This window comes from Vanellus vanellus (genome assembly GCF_965231255.1).
Source record: "Vanellus vanellus genome assembly, chromosome: 10".
In the NCBI taxonomy this organism is placed as follows: domain Eukaryota; kingdom Metazoa; phylum Chordata; class Aves; order Charadriiformes; family Charadriidae; genus Vanellus; species Vanellus vanellus.
In genome coordinates this window covers 19,850,825-19,872,123 of record NC_138915.1, presented here as the reverse complement: position 1 = coordinate 19,872,123, position 21,299 = coordinate 19,850,825, and positions in this window count along the sequence as shown.

Here is a 21,299-nt window from a genome sequence, read left to right as displayed (position 1 = left end):
ACATGTTTTCAGATGAGCAGTGAAAAAGTAGTAATGGGTTGAAATAAGAGTTTTACCTCATTCACATCTACATTAGAAAAATAACAATAGCTCTAAGACCGTGAACAAGCATTTGAAGAAAGGGGGTCAGAAACCTTATCATTCTAAGTCAAAGATTACCTTTCTGCAGTACGTTGCCATACAAATTGCAAGACAGTACTTATTTCATTCTTAGACAAGTACAAAAGAAGGCCCTATCAATTCTCCCCAGTTCAAGTTTCAGCTTCTACAGTATTTGATTTAATTTCTTGTATTACTTTTTTACAATTTTTGCTTGATTTGATTCTTATATTGGTGTCTTGTCAGAATACCATAAAAATTCTGTTCAATTTATGATGTAGGCAAAAAAAAAAAACCTCTGACGCGTCTGACGTTCCATCCTAGCTAAAATCGTAAGTGATGAGTTAGGAGGTTTAATCCCAGTGCCCATATGTCACATCTCAAAAGCAGACATCACTTTGGCATGAATGGCAGGCACTGCTTAGCAAAGCTCTAGATCGACATACTGGAATGGGTTTGGGAGATGCTCCTGGAGAAAGCTTGTTCATTTTTATCACTGGTGGAAATATTCAGACTTTAGATACCTCATATGGAAAACCAGCATTTTCAAATCAAAGGATTGTTATGGACAACTACAAAACCAGCATTTTCTTAGAGTCAGTGATCTATGTGTAAGCATTGTTTTCACCTGAGCCAGTGTTTTAAATAATGGGGACAGCTTCCATCTAGCAGTTTCTAGTCCCATAGGTATGAAAACAGAATACAGACAGGAAAGAACGGCGCAGGGTGCAGACTTCCATCTACTTATTAGTTTAAGAAAACCTTTTTTTTTTTATTAAATATGTTCCTTTCCATACTTGAGACTTTTGTAAGACAGTAGAACACTATGTATGGTACACAGCTACTCAAATGCCATGTCTGACTGTTTATTCTCTGTTCCAAAACTGGCTGTAAAAATGATCTCAAAAATTTAGAGGAAGAGAAAACTAATCCATAAAGCACATAATCCAGTTCCTAACAATGTATGAGTAATAGAAAGACCAGGGTTTTTTCATTTAGGGGATGCATATTGCTACTGAATAAAATTCAGCTGTGCCTATATAGTCTGTTTGAATGCTTGTGTATCATAATGTTTGTTCTTAACAGTACCTATTGCAGGGAATAGTATTCAAGAGGTACAGATCCCTTCATCCAGTGCTGTTTTACTTGTTTATCATGCTGAAACTTCCCAATGGGACTCAGTGCTATTCTACTTCCTCACCTCACACAGTTTTAGACCAAATTCCATGTTTTCCTTTCACAAACAAATTGAATATATTATAGTGCATCCTAAATGCCAAAGTTTCCACCACAGTCTTCTGCAGCTTCAAAAGATAAGTATGACCAGCTAGCTACCACATCTTCAACTCATCCTCAGCCAACTCTTACTAAAACAGCCGTCTGTTAAGGCTGGGGTCACAACAAACTGTTTGCTATTCTCTAAACACCATCTTATGCCAGAATGGAAGCATTTTGTGCCCAGAAATGCCACCCTAAATAAAGTTTTGTGGGGATGCTAAACTCACTACTTGCACTCGCATTATAAAGAAATGCATTCCAATTGCCAGGAGTGGATAGAAAGAACCTTTCTTCAAGATTGTTCCCCTCCCTCCCACCCAAGTGTGTCCTAAAAACTTTGCAAGGAATGGAAAAGCTGCTATGAGTAGAATGCTATGAAATATGGCCACAACATTAGTAATCTGATACATAACCACATGATTAGGAAGGCTATATCATTAGCCCATTTCATCGCAGAAAAACTTGCCAGTGTTCTGTTTCCTTCTTTAGGTGGTTAAAAGAACAGAAGTTCTTTAATTCTAGCTTTTCTGTCAGGAGGGTTTAAATGCAGGACAGCTGGAAAGGGAGACATTACAAGATCTGATATGATGGATCAAGATAAACTAGAATGTGACAACATGAAATACCTTTACATTTTAAGAGAAATCTATTTTAACAGAAACTTTTTCTCTGTCTTTTCTACAAATAATGAAGCAATGTAGTAGAAAAGTTATGAAAATTAAAAAAATGAACACATCCCATAGCTCATATGGTTATTGGGTCAGATTCTGTTATGCTGCTGCCCGATGGTTAGGTGGTTCCCCGAATCATGCAACACTCCTGTAAGCTGTGTAACCCTGCTACGCAGAACCAATCACAAGAAAAGAAGAGGTCTTCATACTTTATTGTGTATGGCTGCCACCACTGAAATTACAGCAGCTTTGATTTGCTCTGATATGCACTAGGATTGAAATTGGGGCTAAGAGTTCTACAATATTGTAGACTCCAGTTTTAACCTTTGCTCTAGTCCTGTGGCACAGTTCAGCATTTCACATTGCTTTGCAGAGACTGAATTTTATTCTTTTGTTTCTTTGTTTCTATTTTACCCTTTCCTTCTCCAAACTTCCTGATGAATGAAATCTGATGTCACCTTCTTGTTTCCTTAAACATCCTAAGAAACTGTGTCCAACCCATCCAGTACTTTCAGGAATTCTGTTCTGCCAGCTGCTCAGCTTCATTACAAAAGCACTTGCAGATGTAATTTTTCACTGTTTCTCTCTCAAGCTCAACTGTACAGAAGGAGATGGGTTAGTGTTATTCCCACGGAACACAAAGCAGTGACTGGCCGGAAGAAGCTGACTATGTGGATAATGATCATCTCTGATATTTCTTCATCGTTCCTGGAGAGCACAACTATCAATTCGTGCCTAATCTAGGCAGTATATTTCTAACGTAAAGTCCCCATATAGCTGGAAATGACAACTGCAAAAGCTGATTTATCCAAGCTGCTCTGCTAGTTCCTATTCCATGACAGAACAGCTAATATGCTGACAGACAGACAGCTTAAGGCTGAGCTGTTACTTGATCTCATTATGTGCCAACTGATGCAAGTTAGCAACCAAAGAAGTAAATTGTCATGTAGACAAACAAAACTTTTGCAACAGCTAGTAGAAATAGTTTCAAGCTAAAGCAAATAAACTTTCATTCTTTTGTGTTCTTGAAAAGTAGCATAGAAGTTGACTGGTGACACTACAGCTTCTCTTGGAATAATTTAAATCAAATTTGCTATACCAGAGAAACATTTTGAAGAACAGCACTTTACTAGTTTTCATGTATGTTTAAAATCAAAATTCTTAGGGATTGATTTGACTCAGTTATATCTAGGTCAAAATGTTTAATATAGATGTAGCCATTTGCCCGAGAAGTGCTTGAAGTAACATTTAGTCCTGATTCTTGTGCAAAAAAACAACAGTCTGAACTCCATTCCCTTCTAGACAAAGCAAAGCAGAACTAGATTTTTGTGGTGAAGCATCAGCAGTAATACTATAGACTGTCAAAGTATGTGGGATGATTTCACAGAAGCAGTGCTGTCTTAGTTCAGCCAGAAGATAGTCAGTTCTACCTGAAACTTGTAATGCCAGAGAAGCAGGGAAAGTAGAAGAGGTCTCTATTTGAATATGGGGGTTTGCCTGTATTTTTAATCCTTCTCAACATTATATAATTTTCAACAAAAATGTTTGGCTTTAGATAGAACCTTTTCTGCAGTACTGAATTAACAACAAGTAAAAAATAAGAAACCAAATTAGTGTAAATCCTGGAAAACAAAATATTTATCATTTTATTTTTCCGTGGACATTTCATTGACTTTGAAAGTCAATTCTTTTCCCAGGCTTCATTTTGACACTTCATTAGCCAGTGGGTCATCACCTTTTGCTCCACTGAGTAGTGGTTATTTTTCATGCCAACACAGATAGAGGATTCAGACCTGATTTGTATTGCAGGTAATAAATGGTAATTATCTGCACCTTTTTTTTTTTCTAATGTGAATCACTGTCTCTGAATTGGAGGAACTAAATCTTTGTAACTTTGATGACAGCGGATTAGAGTATAACCAATCTTTTGCTGGTATACTTACTGTGGCAAAGACTTAGAGGTCATGCATTCAATTTTGTGTAATTACTGTCAGTTTAATGATGAAGATGAAAGAAGATAGTGTATACTTAATCAAGCAGATAAGCATATGAAGCTTTTGCATTAAAGATTTAATGGAACAATAGACACAGAACTAGAAAATGGACAGTGGGCAAAACCCACCCCTTCTGTGACTGCTCATGCTTTACTTAGAATGGTCAGGACAAACAGTAAATGCTTTCTTCTTTTTTCTCCACCTTTTTTCTAAAGATATATAATGAAAATCAGGGAAGTAGGAGGCCAAGAACAACTTCAGGAAATGTAGTTAAATGTCACATTTTTTTTCTACAGGAGGAAATCCCAATTGTGAAAGGTGTCAGAGTAGATGCACTACAGTCTGAAATTATCCACAGAACAGAGAAAATATTGACACAATGGCATAACTTTCTCTTTCCTGACTGTAACGGTATCACAAATAGAAATGAAATCTGCCATAGTTCATAAATTTAAAATTCGTTAATTTTATTCTATTTATCTTCATAACATTGGTAATCACTGTGGTGTCTATAGCACGTAAAATTCTACATTTCCTCACACTTGAAAGGGCCACCATAGTTACTGGACTGAGAGGCTTAGCATATGTGCCACATCTAAAGCCACTCAGGCTGCCTGTCCCTTCTATGTAATGTGTCCCAGTGGACTTCTCCTAGCCATACTTTACATGCATTATCATGCTCTGCGGGAAACATAGCAAGCATAGCAGCTTGCCAGTGTCAAAGCAGTTGGTTAGGGCTTCTTGTAATGCAGGTAGTATAATGGTACCACCTGCTTCTGGGAAGATTATTTCCACCACCCAAGAAAATGATAGGGCCACAAAGTTTTCATATGAAAGGAGATAGCAGGAAGCAGCAATACATCTTTCTTCAGATGCGTATTAAGAGCAAACAGTGATGATTATTAAGACATATGACACAGTTATTCAACTCCAGCTAAGATTCTGATCTAAGATATATGACCTCAAACCAAGATTAGATTAGACTCTGAAACTGATGAGGAATTTAAGTTTTAATATACATCCTCCTCTTCGTCATGATGATATCCTTTCTTTGTGCTGACTATTGTAAATTCCACTTTTTAATTCCCTTCACTGCAGCGTAGGTAAGTATAGGTACTTACCTCTGAGCTGTTGATCTCGCACCATCAGGTTAAAACATACCAGATAGTCCGTGTATCCAGCTCTAAGGTCACAGATGAGGTTACAGCACAGCAGCAAACTGGTTCCATGTTGCTTGAATGTCAGGCTGTGTCCTACTTGCTGGCCTATTTACGCATCAGAAAGCAGCACTGGTAAAGAGCAATGATTCTGAATCTAACTGGATCCTGAAGGTTATTATATTTTCTAGTTTGTACAGATTAGTTCACTAAAACGGTGATGGCAATTCTCAGCTACATTTGAATATATGAACTGGAAACGTAAAGTTCTGTCAGTCATTCTACAAGCTCATGAAATTTCAAGGGGATACGGTTCTAATTACATCTCATATCCAATTTGCCAAGATAAGTAATAATTTCTACTCTTCTATTAAATGCAGATGTAAGGAGCATGTCAAACAGCTCGAGTACAGTGCTCCCCAGATGCTACACCTGTTTCTCATATATCATTTTCCTCTGTTTCATCGTTGTGTTTACCAGAAGGTTATGAATAGCTAAGCTCTGCCACCAGGGAAGGTCATCTCTGAATGATCCTTATTACTTATTACTACTATTTACTTACATTTTAATAATGGTCTACAGGCTCTACTCAGGATCTGACTTGACTAAACGATATAGAAACATATGGTGAACGTCCCCTGCTGAACATTCTAAGCAGAGAAACAGATAATTGGCTGAAAAATGCTATACTGGAATTATTATGAAAACTAGTTGACATACTAGTTCAGTTCTCTCTTCCTATCCCTACTTTAAATTTTTTTTCCACAAAACCAAATTTTATGTTTTACTTCTGTTGGCATTTAAGCTACAACGATGTTTAAAAAAAAAAAAGAAAGAAAAAATATAGGGACTAGGATGATAAAAGAGAAGTTCGGTGAACCAGTGACAATGTAAAGAGGAGATGAATTGCTTTGGACTTCTTGCATCCCTTGGGAAGGAGCTCCTACCACTGTTTTTGATGAAGTTACACAAAAGTGTGTTGACACATTTATTTATACAGAAACAATGGGTCTCTTATCCTATTATTAGAAATGGCTTCAGCCATAAATTCTGCCTGGATTTTGGACTCATCAGCTTCCCCACAGATTTAGTGGGCTTCCGGTCTGATGTCAAGATTCGGAGTCATCTTCTATAAAAGTGACTTACTTGGATAAAGTCTGTATTAGACCGAAAGTCCAGGGGCTTTGTAGTCGCCACCACTTTGTTCAGACTGATGATCAGGACCTGATATACAGGTCTGCGAAGAACAATGCTACTGTAGAATACAGTATTTAGAACAATATTAGTTTCTTTGCTGCATCTGGTTAGGGCCTCTAAAGGCAGTGGGACTGAAATCCCAGAGATAACCAAAGGCAAACAATGGAGAGGTACACTGTAGTTTTTTTCTAAACATCAAATAATTGTAAGATAAGCCTTAGTAAAATATCTTACTGTGTCATTTCTATTTCTGAGTGCAATTCTTCACCTTATGCCACGATGGCTCTGTTTACCAGTGCAGCACTAGCGGTTAAATCTCTCGTCTGCAACATCTGTTAAGAACTGGAGGGGCTTCAGACTGTGAACTGTAAAACTCTGATAACAAGACAGTAAGCCTGGCCCAGTGACCCAAAACAAAGGAAGCAATGGATGTAAAAGGGTAATGCTGGGAGAAAGAAGAAAAGTTCTGAATTAACCTGGGATGATTATGTGTTCTGACAGAATGAAGTAACTCCTACTCGCTCCACATGGCAGCAGAATGGAACAAAAACAGATGTAGATTTTGCATGCAGTAGATAAATAGAGTATCTTCTCTCATACATAAGTAGAGCTGCTGGAATAAATTCTGTCAACAGCCACTAAAAATACAAGTAATTAGACATATATTTAATATACCAGATTTAATACATATCCTTATGGAAAAGTCCATAAAGGTATAGCATAAAATCAAAAAGGAGCATGCGTACCTTCCATAAGTTGTTTTGTTGTTTATCTACAGAATACATTATTATTATTATCCCTATCACAGCAGCTCCTGGTGCAGCTCTGCACCATCCACATATCATTTCTAGTAAAAGCTATGGAATAGCTGTATAAAGAAGGGGCGGGCTCTTCCAATTCATACCCCTTATAGTTAGAGGGACCAACAGAAGCTGTAACCCACATATTACTGGGTTCCACTGGACAGGGATCTCTTCTTTCTCCCAGAAGGGTGATTGCTTGTCTACCTTAGATCTCTCACTTTCACTCTGGAGTCTCCTGGCACTGTTGAACAAATTTATGTTCCCTATGTAGTAGTAACAGTAATACTATACATGAGCTCCCCAGCTCATGCACTTCTCTGGCCTCTGACCAACTTCACCATGGTGAAAGGGAGTGCAAATAAAAAACTACGCAAGCAACAAACACATCTCTAGCAATTGACCATAGAGCCCTTACTGCTCTTACAGCAGGCATTCGTGTTGCCACCGCTACACAGATATTAGCCTTACCTGAAAGCAAGACTTAGAAATGACATGGTGTAATATCTGCACGTTGACAGTCTTCTCTATACACTTTTAAGTGTATTACAATCATCTTAGATGGCCTGTGTATTGCTTGGCCAAACGTGCTCAGCAAAGAAAAGGTCAGCAGGATCCAAAGAAACAAGTACTGTTTTCACCGGTCACTTAGGCAGTTCAAGAGTTCTGAGGCAGATCCGGTCAAGATATATTGGTAACAGTTTTCAATGCAGCTAACTGCTACAAGAACAGGACAGACAATAGTGCCGTGTCCTCAAGCAAACTTTGACTATTCATACCATTTTCCTGATGACACCCAGTAAGGTTGATAGTCACTGTGTTTAATGATATCTGCCACTCAGAGCAATTCTATGGTCAGGGCACTGCTGCTTATTTTTCAGCCTCAGAGTTAGCAACAAAGGACTAACAGGCTCTAAGATAGGTAAGGCTCACGCAAGCACACCTGAAAGATATGGCAGGGAAATCCCAGACTCCTATGCATACATCTCTCTCACACAGTCACTACTGCTTTCCCCAGAGCTTGCTAATGTCAAATACAGCCGCTATTTTTGTGTGCAACCTACATGAATACACCCAACTCCATGTTCTTCGGCTTGCCTTCCTGGCCGACGGCTCCCTCCCAGCTTTGAGGATTAAACTTCACTGAAAGGCCTATGGAAACCCCAAGTGCTTACAGTTCTTGCTATTATCCCGTACTTGAGGACAGACAAAAAGAGCAGCAACACATTTGAAAGGTAATCTTCATATGGGGAAAAATGAAAACCCGATGGATGCATTTACTGTTTTTAAACAAAATGTAGGAGCCTGGGGAAAAGAACATGAACAGTCAAAGGAAACTAATCTTTTAGGGTGTGTACTACCCTTCCAGACTGTCAGTTTTCCATTCGCCCTGTCAGTTTTCTCGTGTTAGTTTTAAATGTTAGGGACTGTTAGCCCCAGATAAATATGGTAGCAATGGCTGTACCTTTTCATGGGGAGGAGAAAAAAAAAAAAAAAAAAAAGCATGGCACCGTGTAAGATGCTTTTTTCTTCTACTCTGGAATTTATTTAAACTAATGTTGAACTAAGAGAACCATTTCTGGGTTCTAATTTGAGCTGAGTTTCTTAAAGGACCAGTCTGTTTACTAGAGCTCTGTAGACTGGTTTGCACATTTGAGAAAAGGGAAGTGATGCTTGACTTGATATAACTGTAGTCTGTTAATATTTCAAGATGAAGATGGTTGAAATTCTAGTCATCACCAGATCTCAGGGAAATGATGTCTGAGAATGTCATGTTATTGGTTGAAAATGCAGATAGTAGCATCAAGTTCTGAAAGACACACTGAGTGAAAACAAAAATAATAATTCGCCAAATGCCAGTGTAATAAATAATATTACAGAAAACATTTGAAGATATTTGAATCTATGCTCTGAAAATTTCTTTTTGAGACATTCACTTCAAGAAATAGGAAAGGGCTTTTTCTGGAATTACTTTTACAAAAACTTCTAAATAAGTATTCTCAACACTTAATACCCTCCTTTTCTCACATTCCTGAGAGTCACAGTGTTTGCTATCATTCTGCTCCAGAACATTTTCTTTTAGCAAGGAACTCCTGAAGCTTGCTGGCTTCCCATGATGGAAATGGTACCCAGGTCTGTGCCTGAAAGGGATCCCAAGAAAGCTGTCATGCAGATGAAAATTTGACAGCTGTCCCATTATCAGTGTAATTACACTGAAGTGTCAATGCAGGAAGGAAAACTGTGTTTATGTGTTTGAGGAGTTTCTCTGGTTCAGTAACTGTCCTCTCCTGATATTACTGCATACCACTAATATCAAATGGAATATGTGAGCCTTATTTTTCAATAGGAGTGCACTGTAGCAAGGTAAAATGTTAAGTTAGGCATGCATAAATGGTTCTTATGTGAAGTGAGTGGAGGATGGCTCACTGACAGGCAGAGAGACAAAAGTCTATTTATATAAAAAGAGGCAGCATTGATGGAGGCTTCCTCCTCTTCTCTTCTGCCATTTCTTCCCCAATGCCTTGCCAACATATCTTATGCTTAATTTGTATGGCCTACAATGGCAGGCAAAAGAGCAGTCTCAAGTCCATTCAGCCTTTAACTTCTCTTCCAAAACTGCAAACAAACTTGCAGATGTCTCTGCAAACCATTGGGATTCTCAAATTCTTCACTGAGTACTTTCCCATAAGGCACCAAAGGTATATTTGACTGTTGACAGGCAGATAAAGACTCTGCTCTTGTGAGACCTCACCTGAGGTACTGTGCCCAGCTCTGGGGCCCACAATATAAGAGGGACATGGACTTGTTGGAGCAGGTCCAGAGGAGGGCCATGAAGGTGATCAGAGGGCTGGAGCACCTCTCCTATGAAGACAGGCTGATAGAGTTGGGGTTGTTCAGCCTGGAGAAGAGAAGGCTCCAGGGAGACCTTATAGCAGCCTTTCAGTACCTAAAGGGGGCCTACAGGAAACGATGGGGAGGAACTCGTATCAGGGACTGTAGTGGTAGGACAAGGGGTAATAGTTTTAACCTGGAAGAGGGGAGATTTAGACTAGATATTAGGAAGAAGTTCCTTACTCTGAGGGTGGTGAGACACTGGAACAGCTTGCCCAGAGAAGTTGTGGCTGCCTCATCCCTGAAGGTGTTCAAGGCCAGGCTGGATGGGGCTTGGAGCAGCCTGTTCTAGTGGAAGGCGTCCCTGCCCAGGGCAGGAGGGTTGGAACTCGATGATCTTTAAGGTCCCTTCTAACCCACACCATTCTATGATTCCATGAAATGTTTCACTCCCAGCAACCGTTCTCCAGTTGATATGATGAATTCAGCGTATAAGTTAATGAATCCATACAGTGAAGGAGAACTACTCCATCCACTGTGGTGACAGATCTTGGGATTCCAAAGCCTTACAAGACCAATTCAGTAGCCAGTTAAGAACAGCAGGACTAACATTAAGAATCTTACTTTAAATTTTATCTTCCCAATTTTCTAGGCAAAGGTACAATGACAAACGAGATATGTTTTAAAAATGGATGTCCTTATGTGGATAAGTTTTAAGAATAATGTTACTGTCCAGTAAACCAGGAAAACGTGAATGTAGATGGCGTGGTTTAAAATTCTGTATTGTCCTAAAATATCTTTTAATATTGTTATAACAAACATAGCTGAAACACTGCAAAAATTAGAAAGTTGGTTTCTTCCATTTTACACACTCTTAGAGGTCCTTTCTGCCATTAGCCTTAACATCTGTTGTGATTATGTGGTGTTTCTGTATCTTGTAAAAAAAGTCTGGCTTGAAGCAAAAATATTGTAGTATGTCAAACAAAACATACTTAATACCAATCAGCTGCACTAATTGGAATGACAGTGACATTCTGCACTACACTTAAGAGTGGAAATACCTTACAGACAAGAAGCCTGACATTTGACTGAGATCCCCTATTTAGACTTCTTATACTGTTAAGAAATGCAACCCCTAAAATCGTAAGCATAGGATTCAAACTATATTAGCACAGTTATAGTATTTGTAAAATGTCTTAAACATTTTACAAAAGAAATTTTGCTTATAGAAGGACCTTGACAAAGTAGTTGTCCCCTTACTCTGTGAAAGAAGGCTTATTTAACAACGTTAATGCAAAAAAAAAAGAACACTACTGACTTAAAACCAAACATGTTTCCTTTGATTCTACCTTGAAATTCACTTTTCTTTTATAACAACATCTATGATTATTTTATAATTAACATCTGTAACTTCCTCATCTCAGGGAGATGAGATTGAGACTACGTATAAAACCATTGTTTAGTTTGCATGGCCTAGTCAGCCTTCTGGTAAGGCTGTCAGGTCTGGTGGAGTTTTTGTAGTGTAGGCACTTGATCACTAAAAATCAATCAATACTAGCAAGGAGAGTTGTGTGAGAAAGAAATTGTAAATCCAAAAGAAATCACAGTTGATAATAATTATTAACTGGATTAAAAGCTGCTTTGGGATGGAGGTCGCTCTCTTTTCCAGGTAGTATCCATCTCAGAAAGACCAGTTTATGGTGACTCATAAACGCTAGAAAAGAGAACCCGTTCTGGATAAAAGACGATTTTCAAAATTCAGAATCTGAGAATAAAACTCTGGATTTCTTAGTCAACTCCAGACAGCAATCATATACTGCATTTCTGAAGAAATCTTTAGAACAGATATCTCAACTGTGACACAAACAACTGGCTCAGATGAATAGCTGCAACACCTTTGGCTTTCAACAGGAATCTCATGTACTGAATTTCTCTCAACCTAATTCCCCAAGCATCTAAAACTTAGAACAAAAATCAACATGCCTAAAATAATGATGTTTAAAATTCAGATCTCAATCTTTCTGCGCTTTTTCTTTTCCTAGCAATTACATAGGTTAAATGTTTAATTAAGAAATTTAAAAAAAAAACATACTCCACAGAGCTAAGGACATTAAAAACTTACAATGATAAAGAAGTTCAGAGTATTTCTGCAATGTTCACCAAAGATTAAATTGGTTTAAATATTAGCTATAGTCGGAGCTGTGCAAAATAGACTTTGTTTTTCAGAAATTACACAGAACTTTTCAATTTCATAGAATTCTGCACTGCCTCAGTTACGGGCTTCATCTGCAGTGCTGCTTAAGTAGATTTTTGCATCAAAAATGCAAATGTATACACATTCTTGATGCAAAACACTCTTTGCTTGAATGCTGTTACGTCTGCTGTGATACTGGCCTGTTTGTGCTCAACAAATTTTTCTGTGTTACTGAAACTTCACAGTACATTATGGGCTCAAAACAGACCCACTTGAGGATAAAGTAAACATCCTTAAAGTTATGCAAAATATTCATAACAAAATGCAAATAGTGTTTACAGTTTTCAGCATCTCAGTATAGCAACTCTCATTCTAAATTGCAACCAGCTAGAAGCTATATGGAAAACTTTTTAATCAGTCTCTGTGCTGTATACTTATATCGTTGTCTTGTACAAGAAATGTTGCAAAAAGGCTGGCGCCAGGATTAGGTAGAAAAATACTAGTTTTCAAGTTAAGATAGTGGTTTTAGATCCATTAAACACTGACTCATTCAGAATGATATTCATTTTTACTGTGAAGATTTTCTGAGAAAGGCATTCAGCCAGACAGGGGACTATTTCCTCCGGGGGAGGGAAAACCTATAGTTAAAGGATTGGATTTTAATTCCACCAATGTTAAATTGCACCAAAATGAATTGGGGCCAAAATAATTATTCACATCACACACCGCTGTGCAGTTACAGATTGCTGTATTTACATTTTGCCAGAATAAGCAATGCCTTCTGAGAAATATAAACCTCTGCTTCTTTTACCCTTGCATCACTGATGAATACAATTCTTGTCATTGCTCACTGACATAGCGAACACACATCCTCTCATCCCTCCATGCATATTTACCTTGCTGTCTCCTTTGCACTAAGTAAAAAGTCCTCCACACTTAGGACACAACGTTCGGTTCCCTAGCATGCTGCATCAATAAACTAATGGCACTTCTGTCAGTCCTTCTTGTGGTCAATTCTACCTCCTCAAGAGATGTCCATGAACCCGACTATTTATCTGCACACTATCTAACTCAAACTCACTGGTTCACAACATGATTCTGGAGACTGAGAAAGAGAAAACAGTTATATCACAAAAGACTGTCAGCTTGCAGAAAAAGAAACAGGAAGCTATATGGAGGAGAACATACTAAGATCCTTGGTCAGTTCTGTGCCTCAGGTAATAGTCATTTTTCAAAGAGTAGAGATAAGTGAAGTATGTTTTAGAAGTATATACTAACATGCAGGGCTTCTTTGGGGTGAAGTCTACCTCTGAGTGAAGACGGCTGCTTCCATGAAAATGATGAGGACCTAGTCTCACTATTTCAGTTTGCAGAAATTTGCTCCGTTAGAAAATTCTCCCACATATTCTGTTCGATACTCCTTGCTTTTTCAGTCTGAAAACGTGTAGTGCAGATGTTCCCCGATAACTTCAATTTTCTGCTCTGCAAAGGGCAGCCACCACAATGGCAACTGAAATTACAGGGAAAGAGACAAACTAACTGAAAGAATACTGTGAAACACACAGTGAAAACAAAAGATTCCAGAATTTGCTCCACAGGTGAAAAAAAAAAAAATAAATAAATCTGAAGTTCAACAGAAAACCTTTTGCTTAAATTAGGCATCAGACCCTACCTGATCTTTCACACCTGCTCCTTTTTAGACTCAGGCACCTGCAACTCATCCTCCATGACAGAAATCCGATTAAAATGAAAGAAAATCATGACTGTGTTGGTACTGGATTGTACTAAAATTGCAGGCTATGTCTTCATTAGGAGCAAATGCTTTATTAATGTAGGAAAACTAGTATACTTTGTGAGGAAAATAACTTCAACTTCATGAGGACAGATCTAGGTTTTATATAATTTGGTCCCTTGATTATACAATGTACTACAGTAAAAGTATAGTTTTGCTGACACAGTAGAATTTACATTAAAGGCTTCCCCTGCATAACTACATCAGTAGGACTGATGTCTCTTACCTACCTTGACCAATGACATACATTAGCTGAAACTGGCAGGGTACACCTCTCCTCAAATGTAATAGTGTTCGTCAATCTGCCTCAAACTGAAAACAAGTAATGGCGAAATTAGTGAGCAACAACAAACACCTGGTTAGGTGAATAATCCTAGTAGTATGCAATATCTAAGACTAATCCTGGCATAACTCTTCTACCAGGTATTTTAATAATATGTATATATAGATTTTTTTTCAAAGGCCAAAATCTTCTTACAGTCCAAACAAAGACATCAGAGACAGCATTCAACAGACATTTTTATTACATTCCAAGGTCTGTTTTACTTTGCATTTAGTGTTTTAAACTTTGCTTCACAAGAAATTGTGCTTGACCCTCAGATTTGAGTCTGTGTGGCTCATAGATAAGTAGCTGCAAGTCTGAATCACTTGTTGCATGACACAAGGGAACAGATCAAGAGACCTTTTATCTACTATGTGAGTTCTTTGCCAAATGCGGGAATCAAGAACACTCAAGATTTTACAGGGCAAAACACATTGTGAGCTCAAGGCAAACACAGTAACTAAATGAATGGGAGAAGGCAACACCTCCCTGATACAGTTCACTGAAACCCATAAAAATGAAGTTTATCCTTTTTAAATTGTTCCTTTGTGTAAAAGGGATTATACTGCCTATGATTTAGTGCGTCTTTAAATGGTTGCTGCTGTAAAAGTAAGATTACAGAAATGAAATTATTTAGGAAGAAAATACAAGGACAGATGCAAAAATAACCCTCAAAAGCACCTGAAATAGTTTTTGCTGAATTATTTAGCATAGCTATGTTCTTGTCCCCTTTTGTAACTTGTGTCTATGCCAGTTTATGATTGTCAAGTTCTTGAAAAATTCCAGTTTAAAAAACCCACTAAGTCACGTCACTTCAGCATTTACAGAAGTCTTACAATACATAAGTACTTCAGTGGCAGTTTCTCCTGTTTCCACATTTCAAAAAGTTAGATATCTAATTCCACCTTATATTTAAGAAGCATCCTTTAAATTAACTTTAGCTTTACATATTGCAAAGTGGCATTAGAGAAACCTGTTTTCTAAGCTATGTCTTCTTGCTTATGGCATTTCTTAAGTGATTTCTTAAGAGTCTACTCATAGTTGGCATATGGTCCGCTTTACAGAGATGTGGGCTGAATTTTGTTAGTGAATGCTATGGCAGTAATGCCTAAAGATGACCACCAAATCTCAGCAGGCCAGAAAATAATGGTTATTATTTTAAAAATGCAATTCAGACAGTTGGAGCCCAGATCTGGCTGACTGAGCGAATTAACCCCTACCCTTTGCCCTTCCCCCACATTGGCACCTTTCACAGGCTGTGCAACAGCATTAACCTTATGGACAAACATGCTGGCGCTTTATAACTGCAAACTGAAGGATGAGAGCTGAGCAACACCTTGTGTTAGATGATAAAACTAACCATATGCTGTAAGTTTGCTCCTTTTCTTCCTTAATACAGCAGATTTTTCTCTCTATGCTACCAATTTCCATGCTATCTCTTTGAGGCATTTACATATTTTCATTACTTTCTGAAACACCAGTTTTCATAAATCACTTCATAACACTATTTTGTAAGTATTTTGTTCTTCCTCATTATTTCTTTCCTACTCTTTCTGGCATTATTTCGTTACACCAAATGTTGCTTATCAGTGTAAATCATGAAGTTCCTTGAGATATTTTTACCAGTATGATTGAGAGCTGAGACTGACAGCTGATTATCACCATTCCACTTCCTTTTTTTTTGTCAATCCTTCGCTATTAAAAAGCTAGATGCTTGTCTCCCACTCACTTCAACTGGAGATAGCTCTTTTCTCCCAATGTATACTTTGAATATCCAGTTAGGCTGGAATGCTATAATAAAGTAATTATTAAGTTCTGTTGTTGTGAATGACTTCAGATTATTCAGTTTTGTCAAGCGACTGTACCGTGCAAACATAATGTAGATGATTCAAAAAGCATTTCCATTTCGTTTAGTTAAATTCACAGTAACTAGATACTTGGAAATATTTTCTCCCAAACAGAATCCCTGCCCAGTTTTGTGATAAAGAATTTATAAAATAATTTTTTAACCACCTAATACCACAATTAAGCTTACCTTTAAGCTTCAAAATATGAGTATTTAAATGCAGGGAACAAGCTACTTTTAGGAACTAATGAGATGAAGAACTTTATGTCATAAACCGAGACATATTCTATCAGCTTATAAAGGGTATTAAAGAAAGCAAAACATTTCAATAAACTCATACAGTTCATATTATCCATGTTTTTTAAAACAATTTAATCATGCTTCAACAATCAAAACTTATGTAGTTAAATATTTATGTGGGCACATGCAGATGGTTTGGGGAAATTTTTTATATGAAGAAACTTTGCTTTTGATGGAGAACTCTTTCATTAAAGTTATAGATTTAGATAACTATAATTTGATATATAGATAGGTTATGATTCTGAAGTCCACAGAAAAGCTGCCATTTATTTCATTCAGACTATCAGCCTGAAATCAGCAGAGCCAGGCTTAATATGCATAACCTACACAGCAGCATCCAGATGACTGACTACAGTACACAAACATTCCAATAATACCCTTAGGTAACTGCTCTAATAGTACTAAACTGAAGAGCATTTTGGATGCCTGGCTTGGCATGTTAACCAGACCTAAAGATCCAAATATGAACTAATCAAGGCTTTCTATAAATTATACAAGCCACATTTTGTATCTTATCAGTACCTAACAAAAATTATGTGCTTTTGCGCCTGCTAGCTCCTGAAGTAGGGTTTTGTTTCCCCTAACACCTGCATTTTAGCTTCTAGTACCAGTAAGTCAGTAAGAGGCTATAAATTACCCTCATTACCTTAATAATCACAGGATTGCTGAATAAGCTGCATTCCATCATAACATAATCACATTCCAGCATCTGCATCAGGCTTTAAGACTTCCTACTGCTTATGAGGAATAGTGGTCTGCGTCAATCAATACAGAAAGCATTAACATTGTGCAACGTATTGTATATGTCACAGACACTTGCGTATCATTACAGTAGCAACACCTTAATGATAAACCTACACATCTAAAGAGAATCACTACAAATTTTTGCTTCAAATAACACATGCAGGTTGTAACAACAAAACGCATTTGATGTATTTCATCTGAGTACATTGCTATTTTCAGTATCTTTTTCTTTCCACTGCAACTCACTGTTCAGAACTCTACATGTGTTAGTGCTGAGGGAATGCAAATGGATTTGCAGACAAACTACAGAAATCTGCTAATACCTTACCTACGAGAGGGAAGACAAAATTACTTTGGACCAACTTATCTAGTCAATGCAAACAACAATTTTCTTTGTAAACCTCTCAAAAATCAAGCTGGTAACAGCATAATCTTGTGCAAGTTTTTCTAATCTATCTTTACTTTAAAGGTGATGAAATTAAAGTTGGAGTCTAAGTTACTTGCTCTAGGTTAGTAGTTGGGCTAAGAACAGAATCAAAGGACCATCACCACCAGCTTTATGCTGTACCGATACACAGGGCTCTTATATTGCATAGAATTCCTCCACATTGTTCAAATGTGAAATCACCTCTTTAATTTCTTTTAAATTGTTCTTGACATTTACAGTGCAGAGAAAGCTGAAATATGTAAACAAACTGCTGCAATAATTCCTGCCTGAGCTTGCAGTGTAAAACTGTGACTTTGAGGAAGCAACAGCTCCTGGCTTCTCAGGCAGCATCTAAGACACCAGAGAGCGTTCCCTTCCCCCTGCTTTGTCTTCCTGCCCTGCTGGGAACCGGCCTCCGGCAGCCTCCTGCTTTCGAAAATTCCTTTCCAAGACCAATCCAAACACAAGGCATGGCCCCTGCACTACTCCCCAGGCAGGCAGCAGGGCTTCCCAGCAGCTCAGCCCGATGAGCAGGCAGGTCTGCCCGCTCAAACTGCTCCCGCAGAAGCCTAATGCTCAGGCCAACCTGCTATGTGTGAGTGTCTGGGGTTTGGGTCTTCGCTTGGGTAAAACTGGGTTAAAAAGTGAAAACTACAACAGAAGAATAGAAGTCACCATTGTACTGATGTGGATCTTCTTTCCACATCCTTCTCATTCAGTATTTGTATTCTTTCCTTGAGTGTTTCTCAGTTAGAATAATTCAGAGCCAGCTTTTTCTGCTTTTCGTTTGATGGCGAGATATTTCACATCTCAAAAAAAATGAAAACTAAAAGGACACAGCTCAAAGCATTTGGAATGAACTCTGACTACTTTCTGGGGGGAAAAAAGAGACCGCTTTATCACCACTGTAGAAACTGTCTAACCCTGCAGGTTTACACCTTTCATAAACAGGGAGTAAAATATTTATTTAGACTTAATGATGCCATGACCACTGACTTGCATTGCAACACTATTACTCCTAAGCTTTACTCCTAACTGGCAACAATATCCTGTGATGAACTAGAAGTCTCTCATTAAAAAAAAAAATAAAAAAAATATAAAAATAAAAATCTCAATCATTATCAGTTTAGTCCCATGCTTCAAATATCTTCACAAAAAAAGGCTATTCATTGGGCTGACTGCTTGGAACAGTGTCAGTTCCTCTCTTCCCCCATAAATAACACATTGGCAGACTTCTGCAGTTAGGCATCCTGCAAGCCTAATCTTAATTTCTTAGCACTCAAGACTTTAAGCACAGCTCTGGACAGTGAAATGCAATAAAGAAGAAAATACACAAAAATATATTCAGCTGAAACATATGAGCTCTCTTAGTTTTAACTTGCTTATGCAATCGGAAATAAAAGATAAGATAAAAAATAAGGCTCTTTCAAGACCTGTCACCTAGACACAAAATAAATAAGCTATATAAAATATTGTGTTACTCTATTTTAGGCACTATTAGAAACTCATTAAACCTTGCTCAAATTATTGTTCACTAGAATTAAAACTAGAGCTTATTGGAAGAGATTTTAATTAGTTTCAGGTAAAATACATATTACATTTACACATACATTGCCAGAGATGAAATTACATCTTTCTTGGCTTCACAGAATTTTGAAATATTTCTGGAAACACAATTTTCATTTGGTCATTCTATGTTACCACAGCTTTCCAAATGCCACAGTCTTCTTTAAAGTATAACAGATCAGTTTCAAAATCTATTATGCACAGTGCCAAATGCATGTAGGCAAATTTGCCTCTCTTGTTTTTCTGCTTGTTTTTAATACTACTCATTACATGTAGTGCAAAGGCCTTTTTGCGGGTTTGTCATTACTTTTTATCTTTGTAATCTCCTTTCTCTTCATGACACTGAATTCAGTCATTGAATTATCTTTTTTTTTTTTTTTAATTTAGTCTGTATTTGTTTTTAATTTGCAACTACTGCTGTTCTTTAAGTCGACCAATCCTGTACCAGTTAAGGAGAAGAACTTCACTTGAATAGGTATGGAAGCAAGCCGTGGTGCATTTAAAATGTTATTTCTTTAAATTCATAATTTTATTCACAGTTTATAAAATACTAGCTTACAATACCTTAATAATAGAATAGTTTATAATACCTTTGGTCAGCACTTGCTTTATCTCTTCAAAGTAATCCTTTTCCCTTTTTACTACTCCAGCAGATAAAGAACGTTTGAGAAAGTGTGATGATTAACAACGCCTTCCACAGATGGAATAGTCTTCTGAGCCACTTCAGGGTACCTGCATCACCAAAGTACTAAAGCAATAACAGCCTGACATGAATCTCTAACGTCACTGAATCGCCAGTCTGATAATTACTCATCAAGTCATCCGTGTACTCTCAAAGACTGTTTAAAAACATACATTTTCGAGTATTGCAGGAGTAACTTCTACAGGTCAGAAGCCTGTGGGGTTGGTGTAACGTCAGTGGAGAATTAGAATTAGTTTACACTGGATCCGACCAATGCCTTACCAGGATCAGGTCTTATTTAATTTTATTCTAAAGGACTCAGGCACTTTAAAAAGCAGAGAAGCACTCTCAGGGCTTTTCAGTCATCTATGCCTCACAGATAATTTGCCCCTTAAGACTCAGAGATCAATTATTTCAATGGAAGAGCTGGGCACGTTGCCCTTATAAAAAACTGGCCCGAAGACCAGGCTCTACTGCTGCCTTACTGTGCCTTACTACCATCTCCAGCAGTACACCGCGGGCTGACATGAGCTTGTTCCGTGTGTGCCCTGAGCAGACAGGGTGAGAGCCAGTTGAAACCAAAAAGCTGTGTGATTTTGTTAGCACGGGGCCTGACATAATATCCTTTGCCTCTCAGATGGGTGTCTTAGGTCGGCCTCGTTACTACACTAACACAAACAAACCTCGTGAATTTAAGTGGACTAAATTAGCATTTGCTCACAGCCTACAGGCAAACCAAAAATCCCTAATTTGGATTTTTCTTCATAATCTTAGTTTCACATTTATTAGAAGGGATTAAATAACCACCATTAAGTACTCATCAAATCCTTCTGAGCAAATCAATTGAATGTTTTTGTAATTTTACTACAGCCTAGTAATATTGAATTCCTTAAAAAAAAAAAAAAAATGTACAAAGGCTCATTTTGAGATGATGATTGGAAGAAATAATATAGGGGAGGAATATAGCTCAAATTTACAGAAAATATCCAAATGTAAGAAAGAAGTCTATCTATGCATCAGCGCGCTATAACTTGCTATCCATCTGAAGTTTACATACAGGATTTCTTAAGCACGTGAGGAGAAGCAACAGAAATAATTACGATTGAGAAAGGTACCTGCTACTTGTTTCAGGACAAACTCTGCCTGCCAATCTCCCAAAGGCAAAAATATCTGAGAGGATGATGGGAATCCCAGAGTCCTACACTAGAAATCAAGATCATTTACCTAAAAGTAAGGAACAAGAATATGGTATATGTAGGACACCATTACTACATTTTCCTTAATCATGACAATCACAGCATTTACATTTATAGCTGACACTTAGAAGTTATCATTTTTTTCATGTTAATCCCATAAGAAAATAAACGTCTACTGCTTCACCACGTATCAAAGAGTGCA